This window comes from Bubalus bubalis, chromosome 17 (genome assembly GCF_019923935.1).
Source record: "Bubalus bubalis isolate 160015118507 breed Murrah chromosome 17, NDDB_SH_1, whole genome shotgun sequence".
Taxonomy (NCBI): domain Eukaryota; kingdom Metazoa; phylum Chordata; class Mammalia; order Artiodactyla; family Bovidae; genus Bubalus; species Bubalus bubalis.
The window spans coordinates 15,548,466-15,562,628 of record NC_059173.1 but is presented as its reverse complement, the minus strand read 5'-3'; positions in this window follow the sequence as shown (position 1 = coordinate 15,562,628).

The following is a 14,163-nucleotide window of genomic DNA, read 5'->3' as shown; positions in this document are numbered from 1 at the left end:
CTTTAGCACTCTGTCCCAGCTAGACTGGGATCCTGACAAGGAGACCCCGCCGCCGCTGCCAAGTCGCTTCAGTCATGTCCGACTCTGTGCGACCCCACGGACTGCAGCCTACCAGGCTTCTCCATCCATGGGATTCTCCAGGCAAGAACACTGGAGTGGGTTGCCATTTCCTTCTCCAAGGAGACCCCAGCTTATGCCAAATCTTCACCAGGGATTGAACTCATGCTTCCTATATTGGAACATAGAGTCTTAACCACTGGACCACCAGGCTTTGAAGTCTGACACGTTGATTGCAGACTTTTGAAAGACCCTGAGGCAGAGCTCCTGGTGCACAGAAATTGTGAGATGATATATAATATATTAATATTATTTTAAACTGCAAAGTCTGTGGTGATTTCTTATGCAGCAATAGCTGACCAGTGACAGCCACCAGCTACTTCAGGTGAATTTGTTCAGGTTAGCAACTCCAGCAGGAGGAGGGGTTGCCTGCGGAATACAGGGACTGCCTTTCACTAATCCAGACCAACTGTGGGCCCCGCCTTAACCCACTCATTATCACTCTGACCAGCCTGGGTCCTCATCCCCTCCATAGCTCCATTCCAACAGTGTTTGCTTAGAATTGGGGCGGGGCAGCTTTCCAAAGGAAAATAATTGTGCCAATACCAGAAAGAAGAGAAACAGAGGCAGAAAAGCAAAAGCAAGACATATATTCTACAGGTAGCAAGGGAGTAAAAGTCTACACCTTTGCAGAGATCTTATTAACCAGCTCAAAAGAGCAACTTCCAAGCACTGTGTTAGTAAGCTTTTTGCATGAGTTCACAGCTAATACTAATACTAATTACTTATGATACTGGCCACTTTTTTACACTCCATCATTACTTATTAAAATTTTATGAGCTTACTAGAGGTTTCTGCATACTCCAGAAATTAAGCAACTCCAGCTGACCCTTGAACAACATGAAGGTCCACTTATACATGGATTTTTTTCAGTATATATATTGAAAAATGTTTTGGATATTTGTGACTATTTGAAAAAACTGGCACATGGACCATATAACCTAGAAATATAGAAAAAATTAAGAAAAAGGTAAGACATGAGTGCATAAAATGTATGTAAATAAATAACATACAGAATTTTAAAAATAAAAATATCACATACAAAATATACATTGACTGTTTATGGTATGAGTAAGGCTTGTGGTCAGCATTAGCCTTGACCATGAAGGAACTGGTACCCCTAACCAGTATGTTGTTCGAGGGTCAACTGTACATTTATTAAAACACATTAACCTACCATTTGCTTTGACTTCCCCAACTTGTTCAAATTAGGAAGGTTTTGCTGTTAATTAACATTTGTCCAGAAGTTCAAGGCAAGTGAACAGAGATTAGATAACCAAAGGGTGCCCAGCTATTTCCCTTAGTCAAAGTTCTAGAAGGGCAAATGTCACAAATACAGAAATATATATGTATATTAAATAATAAATGTATTATCTACATATATAACTTTTGTGAGTTCCACTTAGGAAAGAGAGTTTAAGTTTACTTAAAATGAGATTTACTTTAAAAAAAAATTATTTTGTTTTTTGGCTGTGGTGAGTCTTCCTTGCTGCACACGGGCTTTCTCTAGTTGTGATGAATGGAAGCTACTCTCTAGCAGCAGTGTGCGGGCTTATTGCGGTGGCTTCTCTAGTTGAGGAGCACAGGCTCGAGGTGTGCGGGCTTCAGTAGTTACAGTGTGTGGGCTCAATAATTGTGGCACATGAGCTTAGTTGCTCCATGGCATGTGGGATCCTCCTGGACCAGGGATCAAACCAGTATCCCTTGTATTGCAAGGCAAATTCTTAACCACTGGACCACCAGGGAAGCCCCCTGTTGAAAAAAAAAAAGAAATTTACTTTTAAAATTCAAATTGACTATAATGTAAGTAGTTTAGGGAGCTACACGTTTGGCCTTGCTATGCTATGCTATGCTAAGTCACTTCAGTCGTGTCTGACTCTGTGCGACCCCATAGATGGCAGCCCAACAGGCTCCCCCGTCCCTGAGATTCTCCAGGCAAGAACACTGGAGTGGGTTGTCATTTCCTTCTCCAATGCATGAAAGTGAAAAGTGAAAGTGAAGTCGCTCAGTCGTGTCCGACCCTCAGCGACCCCATGGACTGCAGCCCTCCAGGCTCCTCCATCCATGGGATTTTCCAGGCAAGAGTACTGGAGTGAGGTGCCATTGCTTTGGCCTTACACACTGACTTTGGGCTCCTACATAAGATATGGTATATTGTTCTTCTCAGTTTCCTGTGAGAACCCTTGACTATGATTTTACATCTCAATTGCTGTCATCATCTCTCTAACTCCACCCCTCCTCCACCCACAAAAAGTCTAGATAACCCCCCTTACACAGAAATATATGTGTATATATATATATACACACACATACACACACATACTATCTTCCAATAATCTTTTAGACTAAGATAGAGTGGTTCCCACACTCATATTTTTGCTGAAAAAACTACCCCTAAAATGGTTCTTTGGGGAAGATATATGTGCCTGAAGGAAAGAGATGCAAGAACTAATGGAGATGGGGGTAACAGGGAGGATAAACTGGGAGATTGGGATTGACATATACACTACTATATATATAAAATAGATAAATAATAAGGACCTACTGTATAGCAGAAGGAACTCCACTCAGTACTTTGTAATGACCTATATGGGAAAAGAATCTGAAAAAGAGAGGATATATGCATATGTATAACTGATTCACTTTGCTGTACACCTGAAACTAACACAGCATTCTGAACAAACTGTACTTCAATAAAAGTTGAACAAACGGGACTTCCCTGGTGGCCCAGTGGTTAAGACTCTGCACTCCCAATTCAGGAGCGCAGGTTCAGTTCCTGGCTAGGGAATTAAGATCCCTCACACCATGTGGTGCGGCCAAAAAATAAAATAAGTTTTAAAAAATTAAACAAAGAAACAAAAAAGAAGTCTTGGAGAACAAAGAAACTGGTAAATATATGGATAAATATCAACGTGCATTGATTATAAAAAGCAATAACAGGACATTCGAAAGAAGGATAGAGATCATGGTTAACTCTAGAGCAGCAGCATCCAATGAAATAAAAGTTGAGCCACATATGTAATTTAAAATTTTTCAAGTAGTCACTTTTTAAAAATGTGTTTTTTTAAAAAAGCTGGTAAAATTAATTTTAATATTATATTCCATTAAACTCAATGTACCCCAAAATATCACTACTTCTACCACAAAATCTGGTGTGATTGCAAGTGGGCTTTGAAGTAACTTCTCTTTTAAGTCTAAAATATACAGCATTTGGACTGTGCACTTCCAATGCAGGGGACACGGGTTCGATCCCTGGTTAGAGAAAATCCCACATGTTGTGTGGCATAACCAAAAAAAGTAAAGAAAAAAATATATATATCATTAGTAAGGGTCGGGGGGGCAATGGTCAGCTAACATACTGTTGGCAGGAGTAGAGAGTAGTATAACTTTTTTGATGGGCAGTTTGGGAAGATCAATCAAAATTTCAACTATTCATGCTTTTTTATCCAATAATAATACCTCTCCTATAAGACTTTTTCCTGCAGGAAATCTCATGAGGTTCATAAAGCTCGAACATTGCTGTGAAGCCAGGGGTGTTCATTGCTTTGTAGTTTGTGATAATGAAAAAGAGGAAGCAATTTAAATGACCATTGAGTGGAGGATTAACTGAATTACAGTGAAGCCACAGTATGGAATCATCATAACTACAGAATATTGGGCAATCTTTAAAAGGTATATAGTGACAGGAAGCCAGACACAAAAGGCCATAGATTATATGATTCCACTTATATGAAATATTCACAGTAGACAAATCCATAGAGACAAAAATTAGATTAATAGTTGCCAGGAGCTGGGGTTGTCAGGGGAGGAAATGGGAAGTGACTACCAGTGGATATGAGGTTTCTTTCTGAGGCGATGAGGATGAGCTGGAATTAGTGGTGATGTTGTACAACCTTGAGAATTTATGAATACCCACTGAATTGTACACTTCATTTAAAAGGGTAAAAACCAAAAAAAGCAAGTTGCTTAAAAATATATAGTGTGTGATCTCATCTATGCTTTAAAAAAAATCTATTTGTTTACATGTTGTATATAATGTGTGTGTACAGAAACACACAACTGGAAGCATGCTGCTGCTGCTGCTAAGTCGCTTCAATCGTGTCCAACTCTGTGCAACCCCATAGACGGCAGCCCATCAGGCTCCCCCATCCCTGGGATTCTCCAGGCAAGCACACTGGAGTGGGTTGCCATTTCCTTCTCCAATGCATGAAAGTGAAAAGTGAAAGTGAAGTCGCTCAGTCGTGCCTAACTCTTAGCAACCCCATGGACTGCAGCCTACCAGGCTCCTCCATCCATGGGATTTTCCAGGCAAGAGTACTGGAGTGGAAGCATTGCCTTCTCGGAACTGGAAGCATAAATAACATTTAACTGTGGTTTTCTTCAGCGAGAAATCTAAAATTTAAGATTTGTTATAGGAACTTTTATTTCCCACAAGTGGACTAAATTATTTTAAATTAAAGATTTATAAAATTTCCCTTTAAGACAACATAGCTCTTCTTAGTTGACAAGCAAAAAGCATTTTAAAAGATAGGAGACTAAAGTAATCCAGATTATTAGTATGGTCATGTTGATTATTTAATATATAAAATGTAGAGAAAACTATAATTTTTATAATTGTAATTGAAAGTATTATAAATTGTAATGTATTATAAACGTACATACTTATAATGTGATATTTACTATCCTATTTTATGAATATTATTGCTGAGGCAATCTGAGCACAGGTTGGAAAAGAATTTCCAGACAGAGCACATTTCAGAAGGGAGTGAGTTTTTTAAAAACAAAGAGCAGAGATAATGTGAGCACTCTGAGCGCAGGGGGCCGACCTCCTGACAAAGCAGGGAAAGCCAACTTTGTGTGGGTTAGTAGCCACTTTTTATAGCCTCGAGACAAAATTCCTCCTGGAAGGCTGCTGTTAGGTGGCTGGTTAGGCTGCTATAGGCTATATAAGGTGTTTACTGGAGTGGGCATCTTTGCCTAATTTGGCATCAGGAAGCTTGTTGCTAATGATCAGGGGCTTTTGACAACAGTTACAAAGGAACTCAATTAGCTTTGGAGGTGTCCTTGGTTCTGGGCTCCATTTCTGTGGCTTTGGGGCAGGACTCAACAATTATCTTTTATATAATTATAATATTATCAGTATAATAAATTATAAAATAAAATAATATTATACATATTGTGCATGTCCCAAATGACATAATGATATTTATTCAGCTTTCTTCTTTGCCAGGTTCCATGCTAAGCATCTTATAATGATTTTCTCTTATATAATCCTTTCCACATATCCTAAGGTAAGGGCTGTAATTATTCCCATTTATAGCAGAGGAAACTGAGGCTCAGAGAGATCTCTTAGGGAAGCTTAGAAGCAGTGGGATAGAGATATAAATCCAAGTGTGTTTGATACCAGAACACAGGGTCTTATCCTGCATCCAGTTAGAAAAGATTGGAATGCAGACCAGGGAATAGAGAGCATAAGAAAAATGAAATGCCAGGGAGTGTTTCTCAGGCTGTACATGGGGAATGGGGGCTAATCCACTGGAGTCTTGGTAATCCAGACCAGGTGACATCTGGTGACCCCGGGCCTAGATCGAAGATGGTGGCCCCACTCTTTGTGCCTCATTGCCATGTCTGCAAAATTGAGGAAATCAAGGACTTTCTGTTTACAACCAGGCAAAAGGACCTCAAGCCTGTCAAGATCAAGAAAAATAAGGATAATGTGAAGTTTAAAATTTGATGCAGCAGATATGTTTACACCTTAATTATCATAAAGAGAAGGCAGACAAACTGAAGCAGTCCCTTCCTCCAGATTTGACAATGAAGAAGCTGAAACAAACCACGTGTGCTGGTTTGAACTGTATTAAAACTTTAAAAATTAAAAAAAAAAATGAAGTCACTAAGGAGGTAAATGTTGAGGACAAGAGCAGTGAAACTTACCTGTGACTTTGTATAAACTGAAATGAAGATGACCCATTAAAGATGATCAAAAGACAAGCTGAGCCTGAAGCAGGGAAGATAAGCAACTCCTGGGGAGGCCAGGTGTCCCCTGGAAAGGGGCAAACTGAACTGATTGTCAAGAAGATAGTTTTGGGAAAACAAGAAACATCATCAAGATTCCAGATCTTTGTGAGCATTAGTTGCCAAAATAAATCCTCTCCTGAGTGCTATATTCAGTTTTACCATTTGCTTCTGTTGGGACCAACACTCTATTTGTTCCACCTGCCAATGCAGGAGACTTAAGAGATGTGGGTTCAATCCCTGTGTGCGGAAGATCCCCTGAAGGAAATAGCAACCCACTCCAGTATTCTTGCCTGTAGAATCCCACGGACAGAAGAGGCTGGTGGGCTAGAGTCCATGGAGTCGCAAAGAGTCAGACACAACTGAAGCAATTTGGCATACCATTTACTGACCATCTACCAAGCCCTGTGCTAGACTCTGAAGACAGAGACATAAATGAAACATTGTCCATGCCTTTAAGGAGATTCCAGACTGGAGCAGGAAGACAGGCATGAAAAGTGATTCTCACAATTCAGAGTAGCTGATATGAATTTCCACAGAGTGCTGCGTGAAGGCAGAAGTATATCTGTCTCTGTTGTGTACATTAAGGAAGACTTCCTGGAAGAGGTGACCACTTGAGCCCAAAGAATTGCTGGAAATTAGCTAGGTGGAGAACAAGTAACAAGTAGTAAAGAGCAAAAACATGAGTGAAGGATAAGGAGGTGTAAAGGGTACACCACAGCGTTCATTGTCAGACATGGCTGGAGCTATGGGAATGAGTGTGGGCTCCACCAGGGGAAAGCCCACTCTGTGTTTTGTTCTGCTTTGTTACTGTAGTATCCAGCACAGTGTCTGGCACACGCTTCCTTCTATTTCCACAAATGCTCTATATCCTGTGAAGGTACACACCTGGAACCCCTGACTCTCCAGAACCCAGTCAAGAATAGAACTGCTAAGTTACAATACAAGGGCATAGAGTCCATAATGGAGCAAGTATTTTTCTTACTTGGTGTCTCTGTATTCTTACTGATATTGTGTGTGTGTGTATACTTGCTCATGTGTGTGTATATATATATATATATTTAAAAGATCAGAACTCCAGTGAGGAGTGTGGGAACAGAGGGAAGAGATGGGGTCTTCATCTTCCCTTCATGGGGTCTTCAGTTATTCAGTGTGAATAGCTTAAGGGTGTATATCTCTAAAAGAACTTTGGCAATAAACATATCTACTGAAAAGTGAAATTTCACATTTCTTAGAGCTTTGCCTTTTGGAGATCTCCTATTTGTAAAAATACAATTTCATTGCTATTTGACATTGGAATTGTACAACAAAGAATGTTGCTCACCATCCGTTTCTACAAGGATTAAGTCATTATCCACTCCAGTGATTGACCAACAGTGCATCCTGATAGGAATTCAGGATGAAAAACAGGATGGGGCTCTCTATGCTTTGGAAAACAGGCCCCTTAGTTAGGGTGTATTTTTCAGGATTAATTTTAATGAACCCAGATTCTTACATCTTCCCATACGTAGTAAAGCACTAAAATCATGAACTAAGATACCTGTTCCTTACGACTAGCAATCATCCTTTTACTGAGATATATGCTTGACTGCACGTATTCCCTCTCCAAAATCATACATATATTGGCCTCTCCTACACCTTTGGAGCAGTTTCTCAGAGTTACAGAGAGATACTTCCTCAGACTGTATTCCTCAGTAAGATCCCTGAATAAAACTGAAACTCACAAGTCTTTACGTTTTCTTCTTTCTGTCCACAGAATGGTCAGAAATACATGTTGAAAAGAAAGAAGAGGTCTAGGGAAGTTAAAAGTAACTTGCTTGTCAAGAAGTTTAACCTTCCATCTCCCTTCTATGTCCACAAATGCTCTATATCCTTTGAAGAAGATTCCACCTGGAACCCCTGCCTCTCCAGAACCCAGCCAAGAATCCGAACTGCCAAGTTACAAAACAAAGGTCATAGAGTCCATAATGGAGCAGGTAATTTTCTCACTTAGTGTCTCTGTATTCTTACTGATGTTTTGTGTGTGTGTTTGTATATGCTTAGTCGTGTCCCACTCTTTCTGACCCCATGGACTGTAGCCCGCCAGGTTCCTCTGTCCATGGAACTTTCCAGGCAAGAATACTGGAATGGGTTGCCATTTCCCACTCCAGGGGATCTTCTCAACCCAGGGATTGTGTCTCCTGCATTAGCAGGCAGATTCCTTAGCCCTGGACTACTTGGCAAGTCCCAGATATTTTACCCAGGTCTAATAAGTTTGGTTGTCTGGGTTCTAAGGTAGAGAATATATAAAGCAGTAAATTGACTGGAGCAAGAACAATTGTATCAGTAGTTATCAATTACTGAACATCTATTGTCTACAGGGTACTTTACTGGCACATGCCTCATCAAATCCACTCAATAACCCCCGGAAACAGAGGCTCTAAGAGTGGGAAATAACTTTGCTAAAGACACAATGAAATGTAAGCAAATCTGACAGATAGGAAGACCCAAACCCAGTGCCTAATCCGCAGGAGGAATTAACAATGAAACAGCAGTCTGGGGCCATTCTGTGTGTGGGATAAGCTCTTCTAGTTCCCACAGTTAGCATGGTAGCCAATGTTCACATGCAAAAAAGCTCATTCCTGGAATCGTTATGAGAAAAGATTGCATTGTGTCCACTGTGCTCTGTTCAGAGTAAGGGAACTATGTGTTACATTTCAGAAATAACAGAATTTGGATAAGTGGGTGAGTTTTGGCTTTGTCCCTGAGCTTTGACCTTGAGAAAGCTGCCTAACAACTCTGGGCCTCGTTTCCTCCCCTGGATGGTGAAGGTTATTGTTTGAATCAACAATCTCTGAAATTCTTTGAGTTCCAGGCAACTTGGGCCAACTCCTATCTCTTGGAAGACCTTGGCTGTCGAACCCGAAATCCATTCAGGGCTGAGAGCGCCACCTGGTGATTCAAACTTGTGAGTGAGATTTTTCACTTCCTGTGCCCAGCTAACCCAGTTGACAGTTCCAGTTTAGACCTGCAGGATGGTTTTTTCCCCTAACTCCTTGAAATTGCTTTTTAAAATGTTGTGAATATGTCCATTTTCCTGGAAAGAGGGTATATAGTTTTCATCCAACATTTCTTAGTCCCCCCTTTCTTCAATCCAAGTTTTTACTACTGTCATTGAATGTGAGGCCCAGAGCAGAAGTGATTCATTCGATAAGCATGGGCTTGAGGCTATGACTTTGTTTGGAAAGTTATTTTATTTTTCTGAGCCTCAGCTTCCTCATTTATAATATGTAGATAAGATTAGTGCCTCCTTCTGAAGTTTGCTCAAAGGTTAGGAGAAAATCCATGGAAAGTGTGCCTGGCAAGAGCAATTAGTATATATTATGAGGAAATTTTCTCAAAACTCTTACAATAGGGACTTCCCCAGCGGTCTAGTGGTTAAATTCTGCCTTCCAATGCAGGGGCATGGGTTCTGTGCCTGTTGGGGGAATTACGATCCCACATGCCATGTTGAGCAGAGACAGGGAATTCTCCCAGAGAGGGAATGCAAAAATCTTAGAGTGGAATCAGGCATCATACACTTTGTATTTGAGAAATGTGATAGAACTTATGCAGCACACAGGAGAAAGAACCAAAGCAAAAAAAGATCAGATGCTGGGACCCTAAGAGGTTGGGAATTCCTGGCTACACAGCCAAAGGAGTTTCACTTTGGAAAAAGAAAAAATAATGGCATAAAATGCTACTTGACCACATTCCAGGCAAGTGCCTTGGCATACAGAGAGCCCAGTCTAAGTGAAGAGAGGCAGGCTTTTGTAAAATGCCAGCATCTCCTCAGCCTCACAGAAAGTGAGAACAATCTCTTTCCAGAAGATGTGAGTGGAATTATGGTTGAGGCAGAGAGGAAATTAGAAAAGAGGTGCCCCAAGTTCTCTGAGTCCCTTAGTAGCTTCAATGTCTGTTGAATGGCCATCACATGATGAATGGGTTAACACTATGTGGTTATCTCCATACACTGGAATATAATTCCACCATAAAAAGAAAAGAAGTACTGATACCCACTACAACATGTTTTGCTAATTGAAAACATGCTAAGTGAAAGCAGCCTATTGCAACATATTCTTTGATTCCATTTATATGAAATGTCCAGAATAGGCAAATCTGTAGAGAAAGAAGGTAGGTTAGTGGTTGCCAGGGTTTGCCTGTTGCAAGTGGAAGGAATTGAGAGTCATAGCTAAAGGGTAGGGGGTTTCTTTTGGGGGTGAAAAAAGTCTGAAATTGATTGTGGTGATAGTTGGATAACTCTGTGACTATACTAAAAAGTTATAGATTTTAAATGGCAGATTGAAAGTATGACATATGAAACATACCTCAATAATTATGTTGAAAAAAAATTTTATTGAAAGTCACACATCTGGGTAATCATAATAGATGGATCTTCTATCATTATTACCTGGGCTTCCATGGTGGCTCAGCTGGTAAAGAATCTGCCTGCAGTGCAGGAGACCCAGGTTAGATTCCCTGAAAGAGGAAATGGCTACCCACTCCAGCATTCTTTCTGGAGAATCCCATGGACAGAGGAACCTTGCAGGCTACACAGCCCAAGGGGTTGCAAAGAGTTGGACATGACTGAGGGACTTTCACTTCACTATCATTACTTCATATCATAAACTTTGAAAACAAGTGTTACTGGATATATAATATTTCAATGGGTGCATATTAGGTAACCAGCAAAGACTAGTCTCTGGAAGTTGCTGGGTCTGGTTGTCTTTGGGGAAGAGGATAGAAGCCTGGGGGAGGTGGGCAGATGACTTACTTTCAAGATATAACTACATTATAAAAGTGCTTGGATTTTGTTTGATTATTTTCAATTAAAAATCTTATTTTTATTTTAACTTAAAAATTGAAACCTTATTTTAGGCTGTTCTGGGTCTTCATTGCAGTGCTCAGGCTTCTTACTGCAGTGGTGTCTCTTGTTTCGGAGCATGGGCTCAGTAGTTGTGGTGCTCAGGCTTAGTTGCCCCACTGCACATGGGATCTTCCTACACTGGAGACTGAACCTGTGTCCCCTGCGTTGGCAGGCAGATTCTTAACCACTGGACCACCAGGGAAGTCCTGATGTTATTTATTCGTCACATCTATTGAAGTATCCCTGTTCTCTGTCCTGTCTATGTATCATTTCTCCCTTCATTGTTTTGTCACTTTCCCATTTTTTTCTGCATTAAAAAAATTTGTGGTAAAATACACATAACATGGGACTTCCCTCATGGTCCATGGCTAAGAGTCAGCGCTCCCAATGCAGGGGCATGGGTTCCATTCCTGATCAGGGAACTAGATCCCGCATGCCACAATTGAGTTTGCATGCTGCAACTGAGACCCAGCACAGCCAAATAATAAATAAATAATATATTTTTTAAAGTATACATAACATAAAATTTACTGTTTTGAGAATTCCCTGGTGGTCTAATGGTTAGTATTCTGGGCTTTCACTGCCGTGGCCCAGGTTCAATCCCTGGTTGGGGAACTGCGATCCTGCAAGCTGCACGGTGTGGCCAAAATGAAAAACTAAAATAAAATTTACTGTCTCAACCTTTTAAAGTGTATGGCTCAGTGGTATGAAGTACATTCGCATGGATGTGCCACCATCACCACCAACTGTCTTCAGAATTCATCTTGTAAAATGGAAATGAGAGACAAATTAAACATCTCCTCATTGTCCTCTTTACCCCCTCTCCCCCTTTACTTTCTGTGTCTAGGAATTTGACTTCACTGGGTACCTCTGAAATAACTGGTATCATACCGTATTTATCCTTTTGTGACTGCCTTATTTCACTTAGCATAGTGTCTGCAAGGTTCATCTGGACTTTTTTTTTTTTAAGCCACTAGCATTTTATTAATTTTCCAGTTTAAAAAAAAATAGTTATCAAAAACACACAAAGTCTACTTTTAATATAGAATTAAGGGAAAAAAGCAGGAATGAAAACTCCCTGTAAAATGTCATCACAGCTTTGCATTTAAAAAATCATATATTGGAACTCAGCAGAAAAGACGAGAAGTTTCTAGTGATGATGGTAATTACTTCTAGATGACTATGGTTACATTTTATTTTCTCTTTTTTTCCCCCATTAGTCTAGAATGAGCATAACATGCCTATGTTGATAATCAGGAACACAGCAAAAGCTATTTAAAAAACAGACAACTTCGGGGAAATGCTTCATCAAGCTTTCTCAGGGTACCTTGAGTTTGCTAGTTTTTTCTGACCCCGTGGATTCAATACATTTGTGATTGTCAATCCATATGTCCGGATTTGGAATTAAGAAGATAACAGTTATGTTGGCCAACAGATGCACTCAATAGGTGAGGGTAAAGGAATTTCCTGGTGGTCCAGTGGCTAAGATTCCATACTTCCAATGCAGGGGGTTTGGGTTTAATTCCTGGTCAAGGAACTAGAGCGCACATGCCATAACTAAGAGTTCGCATGCCACACCGAAGATCACAGATTCTGAGTGCTGTGACTAAGACCAGGTGCAGCCAAATAAATTAATTAATTAAAAAAAATAGATGAGTGTGAGAGCAGAGAATGGGACTTCTTTGTTTGTTTTCCCTTGGTCACACACCTGCAGGATCTTAGTTCCCCGGCCAGGGATTGAACCCATGCCCTCAGCAATGAGGGTGGCTGTCCTAACCACTGGACCACCAGGGAACCCCTGACAACAGGAGTTTGATGGGAGAATGTATTCACCCGAGTCATCTGATACAGCTGGCTCACAGGAGCTCTCCTGGGTCATCCTGGCAAGGTTCCCACCTTGGAGTCATCTCACAGGGACAAAGTTCCAGTGGTACAGGCTTGGGAGAGCTGACTGTGCTTATGGCTCAGTAACTTCACAAGGATGACTTGTAATTGGCTGTTGTGGAAATATTTACACTATGGAAACTGACAGACATTATACTGTCTTCTCACTGCCAGGAGTGATTCCATATTCACCAGCACATGACTGGGCTCCTTTCATCCCTTAGGATGAGTGAGTCTTCCATCTCTTGTCAGTCCCTGGTTAACCCTTTCTCAGGGGACTGGTAGGATATTGTCATCTGCCTTTTAGTACTTCTTGAAGCAAGGGGTTCAGAGCCAGACCCCAGGGCCAGGCTGCTACTCAAGCTGTTCCTGACTGGCCCATCCTTTCTGAGCCCCCAAGAGGTTAAACAGAAAAGCAAGTTGTTGCTAAGAAACCTTTCAGCATTACCTCTAGGGAGGGGACTTGGCAAGAGGAGTAGTGGGGCAGAAATAATAGGTGGCTGGATGGCTTCAAAGACCCAGGATGCTTCAAAGACTGTTGGCTCTGGAGTCAGGCAGGAGCCCCAGCACAGTCCTCCCACTAAGACTGATCAGGATGACACTGCCTCAGATATGTGTTCAAATCCAGATTCCCCCTTTAACTTGAGATGTAAATTGGTTTCTCTGAGCCATCTGTCAATTGGAAATTTTAATGCCAACCTCTTAGGGTTGTGCTAAAGATTCAATGAACAGACACAAAGCACCTAGCATAGAGAGAGTTTTTTCAATTCTTAAGAGGTGAAAATGAAAGAAAACAAAAGTAGCCATGCATAGCAGCCTGAGCTAAGAGGTGTTTGAGCCTCATGTTTAATATCTAATTGTGCGATTTAAAAGTCCTGACAGGTTCTGACAGGATGCATCTCAAATAGAAACCCTAAAGCGATGCTTTAAAGACTGAATCCCTCACTTTATTTTCATGACATTCTCATGATGTAAACATTGACCATGGGGCTTCCCTGGTGGTTCAGTGGCAAAGAATCTGCCTGCATCGCAGGAGATGCAGGTTTGATCCCTGGGTCAGGAATATCCCCAGAGGAGGAAATGGCAACCCACCTAGAGAATCCCATGGACAGAGGAGCCTGGGGGACTACAGTTCATAGGGTCACAAAGAGTCAGACACAACTGAGCACATATGCAAATACAATAAACATTGACCATAAGGTACAGATAGTGAAACTAGGGCTTTGAAAGACTCCTATCTTGCTAGAGACCCCATAGTGAAC